Below are 14022 nucleotides of genomic sequence, written 5' to 3' on the forward strand. Positions count from 1 at the left end.
GTTTCAGATTAGAAGCAAACTGAAACACATTTGTTAACTTCCAAGGTGCATAAAGAAAGTCTAAAGAGGTCGAGATTGCAGGAATATCTGTAGTGCAAGACTGATGGTCCTGCAATAATGTTGATGGAGTCTTTAGGTTTTTAGCCAAAAACTCCATCAGCTTAAATGAAACTTGATAAAATGGCTCAAATTTGCTGACCTAACAATGCATCTCGAGGCTTCTTAACAGACTTTCGTGCGCTTTACGCTTGTTAACATTTCCCCAAATATTTCTAAGTAGAATGTGAATACTTGATATACTCAAGTAAAGAAACTATAGAAATTTGTCAAATTTGTGCTACATAACTGTATATCCACAATTTTTTTCCAAGGAGTTTAAATACATAAGTACTGAAGTGCAGTGGACCATTTTGAAAGGAGACCTGCCTTATGGTTCTAATCCTGATGTGATGCATAGTGGTGCTCTGCTGCTAGCTGATATATTTGGTGGCCTCTTTTTGATCTTCAGTTCAATTCAATTTTATTTATACAGCAAATCACAGTTGCCTCAAGGCGCTTTATATTGTAAGGTGGACCCTACAATAATACGGAGAAATAATACAAAGAAAGTCATATTATTGTTAGTTGCCCAACAGTAATATGACCCGCTTTGGCAACAGTGGGAAGGAAAAACTCCCTTTTAACAGGAATAATCCTCCAGCAGAACCAGGCTCAGGGAAGGGCGGCAATCTACCGCGACTGGTTGGGTTGTGGCAGATGGCCGGTTGTATATTTTTTCAGTTTCTTGATCCACTACTGGTCAAAGAAGGTGGCTCCTACTCCCTCTTGTTAAAAGCGAGAGCTTTATCCTCACTGTGCGGGACTGTGTGATCACCGGGTGTCTTTCTCTAATGCTATAAGCTCTTTGCGCCAGTCTAGAAGAACAGGTCCAAATAATGAATGTATGTAATGAATTTATGCTGATGACGCAGATGATGACTAAGTTACAAAAGAATGCCAACACAAAGTGGTAATAAAGGCAAACACGTCCCCTGTTTCTGTTGTCCATAAAGGCTGCACTCAACAACGTGCTACCAATTACCCCCCAAAATTCACATATTTACAATTTGAATGCTGCAGGCAACTTTAAATGATTAGTTATTAGCTATTAGCAGTGATGGGAATAACGGCATTACTTTTTTCAGTAATGAGTAATCTAACTAATTACTATTCCTATCGTTACAACGCCGTTACAGTTACTAACAAGAAAATGCGCTCCGTTACTATTTTTCAACAAACAGACGATTGAAGCTGTGTTCAGCTTACTGCATCTTATATCAGTTGCATGGAAGTAGCTGTAAGTAATGTGGACGCTACAGCGTTAAGTAGCTGCGCGCGCTCCCGCGGACGGTAATCATGATCACTGTCTAACGAAAAAGAGAGAGAGAGAGAGAGTTTTGTGACGTTTAGCGTGTTTGGAGTGTGTAGTTAGTGTGTAGTGTTGTGGATAGTTTTGTGTTGTGTGTCAGAACAATGAGGCGACTGCTGTCTCCAGGTAGAAACAGGAGTGATACACCTGCTGCTGTCAGACCTGCAGGTATCAGGCTGTGATGTTCTCCTTTATAGTGGACAGAAATTGTGTTTTTGGAGTGGCACAAATAATTTGTGTTGCATCTTATTGAATGCAGAACAACTGATTGTTCTGTAAATAGTTTGAAATGGTTATTTAAAAAATCACGTCCAGCAGCCCGGCCGCCACAGCAGCCCGGCCGCCACGTCCTGCAGCCCGGCCGGTACATCGAGAATCATGGGTTGTGCTGAGGCGGGAGCTACAATGCCGCCGCCACCGGACCCGTGGCAGGCCGCCGGAGGAGCAACGCCGCCGCCACCGGACCCGTGGCAGGCCACCAGAACCGTTCCACCGCGGCTGCCGGACCCATGGCCGCCCGCCGGAGCTCCTGCGTTTCCATCAAGGGGTTAGAGGTAGGCCACCTGAACTTTTTTGCCGCCACTGCCTAACCCGCAGCGGGTCCCGCTTGTTTTGCCGTCCTACAGGTCGGCCGCCAAAACTGTGTTTGCTGCCACTGGACCGGGGGATTGAACTGTTGAACTGTGTTTTTTCTTTTGTTGCTTTGTGGTGGCTGTTTAGCGGAGTGGTTTTGGGGCCCTCCGTCCTGGACCCCCCGCCACCCGCCCTGGGTTGGTTGTTCTGTGGTTTTGTTTTGGGTCGTCGGGAGTCGACCCTTTGAGGGGGGGTACTGTCACGGACCCGGTGCCGGGGACTCGGGGTTCGTGAACAGTGTGGACCTTTATTGTTATTAGTGTATTGGATGTATGTTTGCTGCACTGTGCTCTTGTGTTCCGTGTGTGTGTGTGTGTGTGTGTGTGTGAGAGGCTGGAGGATGAAGGACAGCCACCTGCAGGCCTGATGGGTGTGGCCCTGCCAGCTGCTGGTCACGCCTAGCTTACCACACACCTGCTTCTGATCAGGATCGTCGGGGGAGCTACTTAACAGAGCGATGGAGCTTCCTCCGGCGCAGGATCGTTGAGTTAGACTCCATGTCAGTGTTTCTAGTGTTGTTAAAGTGTATGCCTGCCGGAGTTGGTGCCATAACGGCTGTGTCTGTGTTTTTCCCCAGGAGGACAGCGGAACACAGGACTGCAAGACACACGGGGTGTGTGAAGGCACAGGGGCAGAGAGCACGGGATACCAGCACTTGGGAGAAGACACGTCACGGGAGTTGAGGGAGCACTTTTGGAGATTTAATGTGTGGTGTACAATTACCTCACTGTAAATAAACCCACTGTTTATTCCATTAAGTCTGCGTTTTGGGTCCTTTCTCCTACATCCCCCACGGTCTGCCCTCCAGACCATGACAACTTTTATACACCACTGTACATGTAATCAATAATTGTAGTCTCTATATTAATTTCTATTGTTAATCTCTGTCTCTCAGACAGTGTGTCTTTTGTCTGCCCCCCTCACAGCCAACCAGACGTGGTAGAAGAAGAAGCCGTCCCTCCCAGAGCAGAGGCTTCTTCCTATTAAAAGAGGTTTTTTTTTCTTCCCACTGTCACCAAGTGCTTGCTCCAGTTGCTAGAATGTTCTATGTAATACCGCAGGGTTTATCCTACAGTATAAACTGCCTTAATGTTGTGATTCAATTGAATTGAATTCTGACTCTGAATCATTACCTGTACAGTTGAAGGTGCAGCAGGAAACCTGTTTGGATTGTTCTTTGTTTCTCATGCCTGTTTCATGTTTGATGTCATATTTTTTATAATAAAAAGGTTATAAGCAGAATGATATTATAAGATTAATGAGGATCTGCTTAGCTTCTTTTTAATAATTGCCATTGATACTCCGTGTACAGGAGCGGAAACAATACTATTACGGGTGCAGTGCAGTGCAGTGAATTACAAAGCTTTTTTTCTTTACTTTTTGCTTTTTGCTAATTATCCAGTGCTCTTCTGACTTGTTTCTAATTTCTTTTTACGTGTATCTAAATATTTGATATGGACTCTGTTTATTTTGTACTTTTATTTACTGTGTCATCAGAGTGACAGGTATCTGTGCATTCATCCCTATCCAACTACATGGAGATATATCAGTGGATATCATCCCCCGATGAAAGAAGCTCATTTCAACAGAGTTGTGCATATTAGCATATTTATGACTTCCTTTGTGTCATGTAGGTGAATGTTACATCGCTAATTGCAAATTCTAATAAACATTCTACCCCAGTTGTGTGTTCATTTGCTTCTGTTTTGCATTTAGTATGATCACTCCTGATAAATTACACAAGTTTTTTTTCTTTTTCTTTTTTCATTTGAATCTATTCTTTGGAAACTTTGACTTTTACAAGTTATCAAAAAAGACAGACAAAAATGTTTATTTCCTCAGGACTACTGTGTGAGTGCAATTTTGACTGGGGATACACATGTAGTTTCTAATATTCCAGTCCAATAATATATATCCTAATATTCCAATATGTCTGGATGTGTTTCAACAGCTGCCAAATGGCCAAGATGCTTTTAGAAGCTCTTATGTTTCTGTAATGTGTCTAAAATTTGGCAAAGACTTTTTTTTGAGAAGGATCTTTATCGGATGCTGATAATACCTACATTTAGAAAAAAACAGGAATTCAGTGCACAATGTTCCTGCTCACTGCAAATTTATTGTGACTAAAGAGATTATTTAAAAATGATTATTATTTGTTTCAAAACAAAAAAAATTCTCACTTTCCATGAAAACAAACTCTACAATTATAAGTATTTTATCATATTTCTGCCCTATATTAAACAAACACAGATTTATTGAGGACAGTATAAATCAGGCTTACACAATTCAGCCATACGCCACATCTGTGAAATAGTAAGATCTTGCTCAAGCTCTGTCATGATAGGAGGCAATAAGACGCAGGGTTTATTCAGCACGGACTACTTTTATTGAACTGTAGCACCAGTGTACGTGGCTACATCAATTTTCCAAAAACATACAGTGTTCCAGCGACCTCTAGTGGCCGGCCCCATAGTAGCCTTACTAGTACAACAAAAATAAATCTCACAACATCTTCCCCTTTAACAAAAGTACTTTAAATATAAAACAGTGTTGTCAGAACGTACGACATCACAGGGGTAGACTACCCTCAGTCCTGATAAGGTATTATTCTGCCCTTAGAACATAGAAAGGAGATAGTCCTCAGTCTCCCTTTGGAGCATCCCTTTGGCAAACCGTGTCCCTATTGACTGGACTGGGCAACAATGTCTTTTCGAGTACTGCAATCGTTTGCCAGGGGCCATTGGGCAGAGGAGTAGTCACGAGGGGTTCCCGTCGCTGTGTAGGCTTGTGCTCTCTGCAAAAGTTGCATGATCTCACCTTGTGTGTCATTTGAAGTCCAATGGTGGGCCACCACACTGTTGATCTTGCACGCTCTCTACATTTAGTTAGTCCTTGGTGGCCTTCATGTAATTGGTCAAGGACACTGGGTCTGAGTGCTGTGGGAATTACAATGCGATCGTGGTAGAGCACTAGACCGTCTGATTCTGAAAGGTGGCTTCTGGCTGCATAGAAGCCTTGCAGTGATGAACTCTTTGCCATTCTCAAAGGCCACCCTTGTCTGATGAAAATGATTGCTTTTTGAAGCTCTGGGTCCATCTGTGTAGCACTGTGAATTTCCTCCAACTTATGTGACTTGATAGGTTTGCTTGTCACTACGTTGCTCACATATACCTTGACCCGGCTGTCTGTCTCGAACTGATAGCATCCATGCAGTGGATGTCTGGAGAGTGCGTCCGCCACCACTAACTGTTTACCGAGAACATGCTCAGCAGTGACACTGAATCACATCAGTCGCATCAGCAGTCTCTGACATCTCAGTGGTGTTTGGTCAAGGTCGTATGAGTTGATCAAAGGCACCAAGGGCTTATGGTCAGTTTGTACACATACATGACCCATGCCTTGGATGTAGCGGGAAAAACGTTCACAGGCCCAGACAGATGCTAAACACTCTTTTTCAATCTGTGAATATCTTTTCTCTGCATCTGTGAGAGTGCGAGAACAAAAAGCAACAGGCCAAAACTCCCCGTCATGGTCCTGTAACAGTGCAGCATGCAGGCCATAGCTGCTTGGACCTGTTGAGCTTAAGGCCTGATGCTTTGATTGTCAGTAATACTGCATCTAAGCGTTGGTCATGCTCCTCTTTCTTAGCCCCGAAAACCAGTATGTCGTCCATCACAATGACAGTCCCATCTAGGCCCTTGAGCAAAGTGCTCATGAGCCGCTGGAAGATCTCGGGTGCTGTTATGCCAAATGGCAGACGCCTGAAGCAAAACCTGCCCATGGGAGTTATGAACGTGGTCAGTTTTTGGCAGCTGGGGTCCAGTGGAATTTGCCAGAACTCACTGGAGGCATCCAAAGTGGAGAAAACTTTGGGGCGATCGTGGCTCAAAGAGTTGGGAGTTCGGCTTGTGACCGGAAGGTTGCCGGTTTGAACCCTGGCTCGGACAGACTCGGTCGTTGTGTCCTTGGGCAAGACACTTCACCTGCCGCCTACTGGTGGTGGTCAGAGGGGCCGATGGCGCGATATGGCAGCCTCGCTTCTGTCAGTCTGCCCCAAGGCAACAGTGGTTGTGTGACTGGAGGAGCCATTGGCTTTTGCGGTATGTAACTTACTTTATTAACTTACATTACAGCAAATTTATGCATTTTGTCCACGTGTTTATTTTTCTGTTTTGCAGCTGGTCTGAAGGCTGGTGTTTATTCTCTGCTGCAATTAAACATGACTTGCGGTGAAGCTCTATGGAGTGGCTCGATGGACAAAAACATAAATATTACACATGTGGCCCAGAGAAAGAAGACTCGCGTTGTGAGTTTGCTAACCCTGATGTTTCCCTGCACATCAAGGATTGCTGTTAAAGCAGAATTGAAGTGTACTGTTCAAACACAGGGATTTTAAGTGGCACCATAGTGGGTTAAAACAAACAAACAAACATAAAAAAAAGACATGTCGGTTTTTCCTGTGACTTTCATATTGTGGACAGTTAGAGCAAGGAATGCCAATTTCTCATGGTGAATCTTCAAAGACAGAGCAGAGTGGGTCTGCTTCAGTGGCGCACTGATCAGGTAATGAAAGCTGAACTTGTGTGAATTTCACTCTGGGTCTGTAAAAACTCAGATGAGCAATGTTCTGCCTGTAAAACATTGGTTTGATGTGTAAGTAACTAATCCACACCAGGATTATTTATAATAAAAGCATTTTTTTTTTAAATTGTGGATTTACTACTTTTCCTTGATTATTAAAGGACTACAACACCCAAACTAGTCATTACCTTTGCTTTAATTTTTTCTTTTTTTTTATTATAGCGAAAGTAGTCTTCAGGAAAAGTTCTCCAGGCTTCTTGAAGGACATTCAATTCAGTTCAATTCAAGTCAAGTTGGCTTTATTGTCACTTCAACCATATACAGTTTAACAGTACACAGTGAGGCGAAACAACGTTCCTCCAGGAACCAAGGTGCTACATGCAACATAAATTTACAACATAATTTAACAGAAAACTCTAAACTAGCTAACTAAGAGGCCTAGTTAGCTGGCTAGCAGAGACAAGACAGACTGACCTAACATAAATTACAACATAAATTAACAAAAAACTATCTAACTATCTCTAAGGATGACTTTTTTTTTTTGTTATCAGACAGCAGACAACAAAGTGCACGTGCAAATGTGCAAACAAGAGCAGCAAGTGACAGTGTGACAAAAAAAAAAAACACAACGTAACATAATAATAAGGTTTTGTGATGATGAGTTGAGGTAGTGGAGGAACAGTAAACATTCCTTAGTGTAGCAGCAAAAATTAGGAAGTGCAGAAGTTAGTGCAGAAAGTCCAGTAATAATATTGTGCAAAAGACCATTTACAGGTTGGTGTGTGCGATGGTTTGGTGGTGTAGGTCAGTGTGTTTGTGCTTGTGTTGATTAGTCAGTCCAGTCTCAATGTTTTGAGGTAGTTGAGTTAAGCTGAGTGATAATGTTAGTGTGTGTGTATGTGTGTGTGTGCGTGTTTATCAGTCAGTCCCTTTTTGCTGAGGAGATGGATGGCTTGTGGAAAAAAGCTGTTGTACAGTCTGGATGTGTGTGCCCGAATGCTTCGGTACCTTTTTCCAGATGGCAGGAGTGTGAAGAGTGTGTGAGAGGGGTGTGTCCGATCAGCCACAATGCTGGTGGCTTTGCGAATGCATCGTGTGGTGTAGATGTCCTCAATAGAGGGGAGAGAGACCCCGATGATCTTCTCTGCTGTTCCCACTATCCGCTGTAGGGTCTTGCCGTCTGATATGGCACAGTTCCCAAACCAGCCAGTGATGCAGCCGCCCAGGATGCTCTCGATAGTTCCTCTATAGAAGGTGGTCAGGATCGGTGGTGGAAGCCGGGCCTTTCTCAGTCTTCTCAGAAAGAAGAGACGCTGTTGGGCTTTCTTGTGCAGGGAGCTGGTGTTGAGGGACCAGCCGAGGGCCGTCTCCAGGTGGACGCCCAGGAATTTGGTGCTGTCGACGATCTCCACAGAGGAGCCGTTGATGCTCAGCGGTGAGTGGTCGCCTCGTGTCCACCTAAAGTCAACAACCATCTCTTTTGTCTTGTCAACATTCAGAGACAGGTTGTTGTCTTTACACCAGTCCGTTAGTCTCTGCACTTCCTCTCTGTACGCTGACTCGTCGTTCTTGCTAATGAGACCCACCACGGTCGTGTCATCAGCGAACTTAATGATGTGATTTGAACTATGTGTTGCTACACAGTCATGAGTCAGCAGTGTGAACAATTCAATTCAATTCAATTCAATTCAATTTTATTTATATTGCACCAAATCACAACAACAGTCGCCTCACAGAGCTTTATATTGTACAGTAGATCGTACAATAATAGATACAGAGAAAAACCCAACAATCAACAATATGACCCCCTATGAGCAAGCACTTTGGCGACAGTGGGAAGGAAAAACTCCCTTTTAACAGGAAGAAACCTCCGGCAGAACCAGGCTCAGGGAGGGGCGGTCATCTGCTGCGACCGGTTGGGGTGAGAAGGAAGACAGGATAAAGACATGCATTCAAAGCTCTTCTTTTGGATGTTGGCTGCCTTTCCTTCCCTTCTCTGTCAAGATGATCCCACTATTCACTAATGTTGAGGTCCAGGGTTTGGGGAGGCCAATACACAACTGATAGCATTCCATAATGTGTTTTTCTATTTGAAGATGGTGGTGTTGTAAATGCTATTGTATAATTACGTTAGCACAATGGTGATAGGAAGGCCCCAACCCCGCCTTCCTAATGTGGGAGCCAACCAATAGGACCACTCCCTCCATGTCTGCGACCAGTGAGACCACAATCATCACCATCTAACAAGGTACCAGTGATATGAGACACATATGTTGCTTTCCACTTGTATGCACAATCATATTGGGTCACGGGTGGTATATGGGAAGTCTGGTAAACAGGTCCCTGGTGGCAGGAAACTAAGTCCGTGGGTCAGAGGGGGCCAGCCGAGATTCAGTCTCTGAGCATGTTACATGTAGGACACTGGGTTCTGTGTTCCCTCTGTTTAGTTTCTGCCCATGTGTTCCTTCTGTTCTCTGTCTGTTACTGTGTCTCTGAGTCCAGTCTGTGCATTTCCTGTTTTATTTTGAAGGTCTGTGTCTTATGTCAGTGTGTTCAGTTTTGTGCTCTCCCTGTCTCGTCTGTGTAATCAGTGTCAGCCGTGTCTCCCAGCTGTGTCCTTTCAGTCCTGTTCACCTCTTGTATTTAGTGTCTGAGTCTCACCCTGCTCGTCGTTGCGTCGTTCTTCATTCTACTCTGTTTTTTCTGTTTGCCCGGTTTCCTGTCTGTTGCTTTCCCAGTTTAGTTAGTTTTCTGTTCAATCGGCAAACTCCCAATAAAGACGGGTGTTTTGACTTCACATTTGCCTCTGTGAGTCCTGCTCTTGGGTTCCTGCCTGCCTTCACACAGCCATGACATTTTCTTCTTTTTTTTCCTGTTATTTATCTTCCTTCGTTGAGTCTCTGTTTCCTCCTTTTCTGCTTTTCTGCTTTGCAGTTTTTCGCTTTTTCCTTTTTATTTGTTTCCTGTCTTTGTTCCTGCTGCTTTTATTGGAAGCAAGCTCCTCTGCAGAAAGAAACGCAATGTAGGACACATGTAGCTTTGGAAGATGGGTGCAACACTGACTGTCCAGCTCAGCTCAAAATTCAGTGTTTAGACATTTTCCTAGCTCTCCCATCTTCTTCTTCTTCATCCTCCTCCTCCCTTGGTCTCCTCCTCGAACCGCCTGGTACTGGGTTGGGGGGCAATAGCACAGGAGCATCCTGGCCATTGTCTCCATCGTCATCTGTGTCACTATCAGGAACACTTTCAGTGTCGCTCTCAGATCCCTCATCTTCCCACCACCTGATTTCATCAATAATTGGATCTTCTTCTGCTACATTATTGTACACGGGTTGTTCTATTTCTAGAGGTGGATTTCTTTCTGTGTAATCTCCTGCTCCCATCTCTGCTCTATTAATGACCAATGGTCGTTCTATCTGTTGGGGTGGATTTCTTTCTATGTTATCTCCTACTCCCATCTCTGCTCCATTAATGACCAAGGGTTGTTCTATTTCCTGGGGTGGATTTCTTTCAATGCCATCGCCTACTCCCATCTCTGCTCTAAAATTTTCCCAGGGTCCTGCTATTTCCTGGGGAGGATTTATTTCGATGCCTCCTGCCGGAACATCAACTGCCTCCTCTTGTTGTGGCAGTTGATTATCAACTAAACCACGCAACTGATTGATTTCAATCCAGGGGAACATCCTGTCAACTGCTCTAAGATTTCCCTGTTGCAGCAGTGCCAAAAGCAGCTCATTGACTGCTAGTCCTACACCAACATGGTTTTGTTCACCATCGTCATGGTTTGGTGAGCCGTCTCCTCTATCCATTTTTTGAAAACAGTCTGCTTTAATAGACTGGAGGAAACTGGTCGGTACAGCTGTCAAACTTTAGCTGATTGGTACAGAACTTTTAAAATGTCCTTGAAAAAGAGTTTAAATCTCTTTAGGAAACTGTTTAAAAACACGACGCAAATGTGAACTAATCGCAACTGATTGCTGTGAGGAACACTGCGAACTAACGGCTATTTAAGGATTTTCAGATCAAAGTCAAGATTTTGATTGGTTGTGCTTTGAGCTGACTTTTGTGACGTCATCGAATTTGGTTCATTGTGATGACGGTCAACGTTCTGCTGATGAAAAAATGTCGCCGGTGACTGAAACTTTTACAGGAGAAGCATTTCCCACAAAGCCTTGAATGAATTATAGTGAAAGAAAGAAAGAAAGAAAGAAAGAAAGAAACAGCAACAACTACTAAACAGAATTTTTGCACGTTTAAAATCACCATGGCAATGCGCATGCGCATATTCTCCTGCACGCAACGGGCTTTGGAGTTGACGTAACGCCGCAATGCATTGTGGGAGCACCAGGCCACGAATCAAAACAAACACACTGTAGCTCAAAATGAAAAGGACGGTGTAGAGACAGTTTGTGTCCACATGCAAAGAGACGGTACTTGCAAAAAGTAGCGTGCATCGGAAATGTGGACCCGTATGAAAGTGGAGTAGAAACCCTGAAGACCAAACCGCTGTTGACTTAGCATGATCTGTTCTCGTACCTTGTCTGTAAAGTCAGCGCATACACGGCGCACCAGTTTCGCCGTCATAAATCTCTGGAGGCGCACATCCAATTCACCAAGGACTGGGTGCAATTGTGAGTACGCCGTCATTCAAACCAAGTGAAGTCAGCTTGAGTACTACGAGTAAAATGCGTTTGATTTCCCTCCGAACATTCAGATTAGTGCAGCATAAATTCATTCATGAGGGGAAATTACAGTGAGAACATGTGGAAGCTCTGTTAGATGGATGCCATAGTGAGTTCAGTGCACTGATGTGACATTGTCCTGAAGGATTTAGTTATTCTCTATGGTTAATGAAATTACACTAATTAATTCATATTTATTATAAATAATCCTAATTACACATCTTGCTTCCGTGTTTGTGTGCTGTGTCACTAAATACATTTTAGTGACACATTTTATTTTAGTTTTATACATTGATTAATGACCTGCAGAATCGCCTTATCATATTAAGTGTCCACAATTGTCACTTAAAGTCGAACTTTATGCTTTCTCACTCTTGAAAGTGATTACATCCTTGCATTACATACTTAAGTTTTTTGCTGATAGGTTTCTAAAAAGAAACATGCAGATTTAAAATATAACATGCAGCTTTCTATATATGGATACATAAAAACACTTTAGTTGTTACATTTATGATTAATGTATTTGAACGTAGACACAACACATTTGTGTCGGCCTTGGCTTATTAAAGTTCGTGTCTTGAACTTTGCCTGTGTGTGTTTCAGGTACTGCACTCTCAAAGACTGAATCAACCAGCATTGCAGCCATGGGTCATTGTGAGCATCACAGGGAAGGTTGAAGCCGCCCACTGCAGCTGTATGGCCGGAGTCGCGGAGACCTGCACCCATGTCTCTGCTCTTCTGTTTAAAGTAGAAGCAACAGTGTGGATCTGTGGCACAAGGACTGTTACAGATGAACCTGCATACTTGATTTTGCTGGGTAATATGACCAAGATACAGCCAGAGGTTGGCCATAAGATAGACTTCTCCTCTTCAGCTGCCCAAAAAAAGGCTCTCAATCAAAACATAAACAGACCATCTGTAGTGACAGGTAAAAGAAGCCGTCCTCAAAACAGAAAAATTCACAGGCACAGACGGTATCCACGCGCCTTCACGTCTGCAGTGCCCGGTGGTGCTTTCCGTGGCTCGTTACAAACGATGTGACATATATGAAGTCGTAAGTGTTCGTGTATTTAATATCGTACTAGGCAGATTTACTGCATTACCATTTACTACACATTTACCTGTGTATGGCTATTGTCAGTACATATTGCTCATTGTAAACTTTCTTTAAGTGTGTAACATTCACAATGATACTGTTGATGGTAACGTGTATGATTCCAGCGTACCTGACAGGGACTATTGACTTTTTGTACACAGTTGATTATGTAAAGCCCCTTGCATTGGATTCATAATCAAGTTCACTGATTGACTACCCTGCAGTGCTGTTTTCCTGTATTCCTGTTTCATCCACTTTAATGAAGTGTCCTGTGTTATAGTAACAGTGAGTTGTGGATTCACTTAATGAATGCCTAAGTTGGGCTTTAATCTGCCTTAGACTTACTGATCTTCTTTGAATCAGCACCACAATAATCGTAAGGGCACTGACAAAACATACAAGTATAAATAAATAAAATCTATAGAAAGAGAAATATGTTTGATATGTTTTTATTAAGTTGCACACAAATAGCATTCTCTGCCAACAGGCTCAGAAGACAAAACTATGTAGAAACTGTGGAGGCAAACTTCTTTTCTCATGTAGTAATCACATGTTTAATCATATCACATTAGTTATAGTAATATCACTTTCTCACTTTACTATAGTAAGAGCACTCCCATCACCAGTTTACATGCATGTGGAATGTTAACACAGTGAGGCCATTGTAATGGGAGACGTTAAATAGATAGTGGGATGATCCTAGTGTTTCACTGGGATGCTCTCTCCACATTGCAATGTGTTTATTAAACCCACTTCAAATCAAGCTCACTGGGTGTGTTGCAGGTTATTGTTAAAATTTCCATAACAAAACACATAACAGACCGGAACCACAGAAGCAATGTGTACAAGCAGGTGGCAAACACAAGTTTTTGAAGTATTTGTACAACACATGCCTCTGCAACAGCTTCAGTGTTTCCTGGAATTGATTCGGAAACAATAACAAAGCTAATATCTATCTGTTATGACAGTCAAATTTCCCCCAAATAGTCTTGGTTGAGGTCGAGTGACTGTGAAAGGTATATGATCACAACATTTTCATAATGAACTATTCAGTGACCCCTCTTCAAATATTTTGTCACAGGACAAACATAATCTCTCATAGCATCTTTGTCGTGATTTTACAACTCTTTGACCTTTGACAAGTGGACCCTAACATGGCAGCAAAGTGCAACAATGTCTCTTCGTGTGCGGGTCAAGAGTTCACGGTATGCATTTAATTTCTTGCATGTCTGTAAATGACTAGTACAATGGTATAAATAATCCTTCACATTTTCCAGTATAAAAGTAAAACAATTACATCGTCTCATCGGGGCAACCTAAAAGACTCCTTTTATGGCTAGTCTTTGCACATCATAATAACACAGAAGAGAAGAAAGCAATTCATTCTCGATTGCTCTTAATTTCAGGGGATTTTCCAACCTGTTTTGGTTCAAAAGAGCCAAAGGAAAATCCTCATCAATGTTAGAGTGACAACTACATGCTTTTATTGCATGTGCACTGATAATGCTTACTGTCCTGTCATTGTAAGTCAGTCAAAATACATAAATAACACGTTGTGATCATACTGAAGACCACAGACGGCAGTCCAGGCATCAGGTGAGATAAAGGAGCTGGAGACATCA

General features: G+C 42.9%; 2 long non-coding RNA genes across 2 annotated transcripts; both read left to right on the forward strand.

Annotated features, from left to right (window-relative positions):
- Positions 1-1331: 1331 nt before the first annotated feature.
- LOC145431360 (uncharacterized) lies at positions 1332-3723 on the forward strand. The gene is made up of 2 exons (XR_013911659.1): positions 1332-2540; positions 2619-3723. It is a non-coding gene; the product is annotated as an uncharacterized LOC145431360 (long non-coding RNA).
- A 7231-nt stretch (positions 3724-10954) lies between these two features.
- On the forward strand, positions 10955-12827 carry LOC145431357 (uncharacterized). The gene is made up of 2 exons (XR_013911656.1): positions 10955-11253; positions 11908-12827. It is a non-coding gene; the product is annotated as an uncharacterized LOC145431357 (long non-coding RNA).
- The last annotated feature ends 1195 nt before the right edge of the window (positions 12828-14022 follow it).

The sequence above is a fragment of the Astatotilapia calliptera genome, chromosome 10 (genome assembly GCF_964374335.1).
Source record: "Astatotilapia calliptera chromosome 10, fAstCal68.1, whole genome shotgun sequence".
Lineage (NCBI taxonomy): Eukaryota > Metazoa > Chordata > Actinopteri > Cichliformes > Cichlidae > Astatotilapia > Astatotilapia calliptera.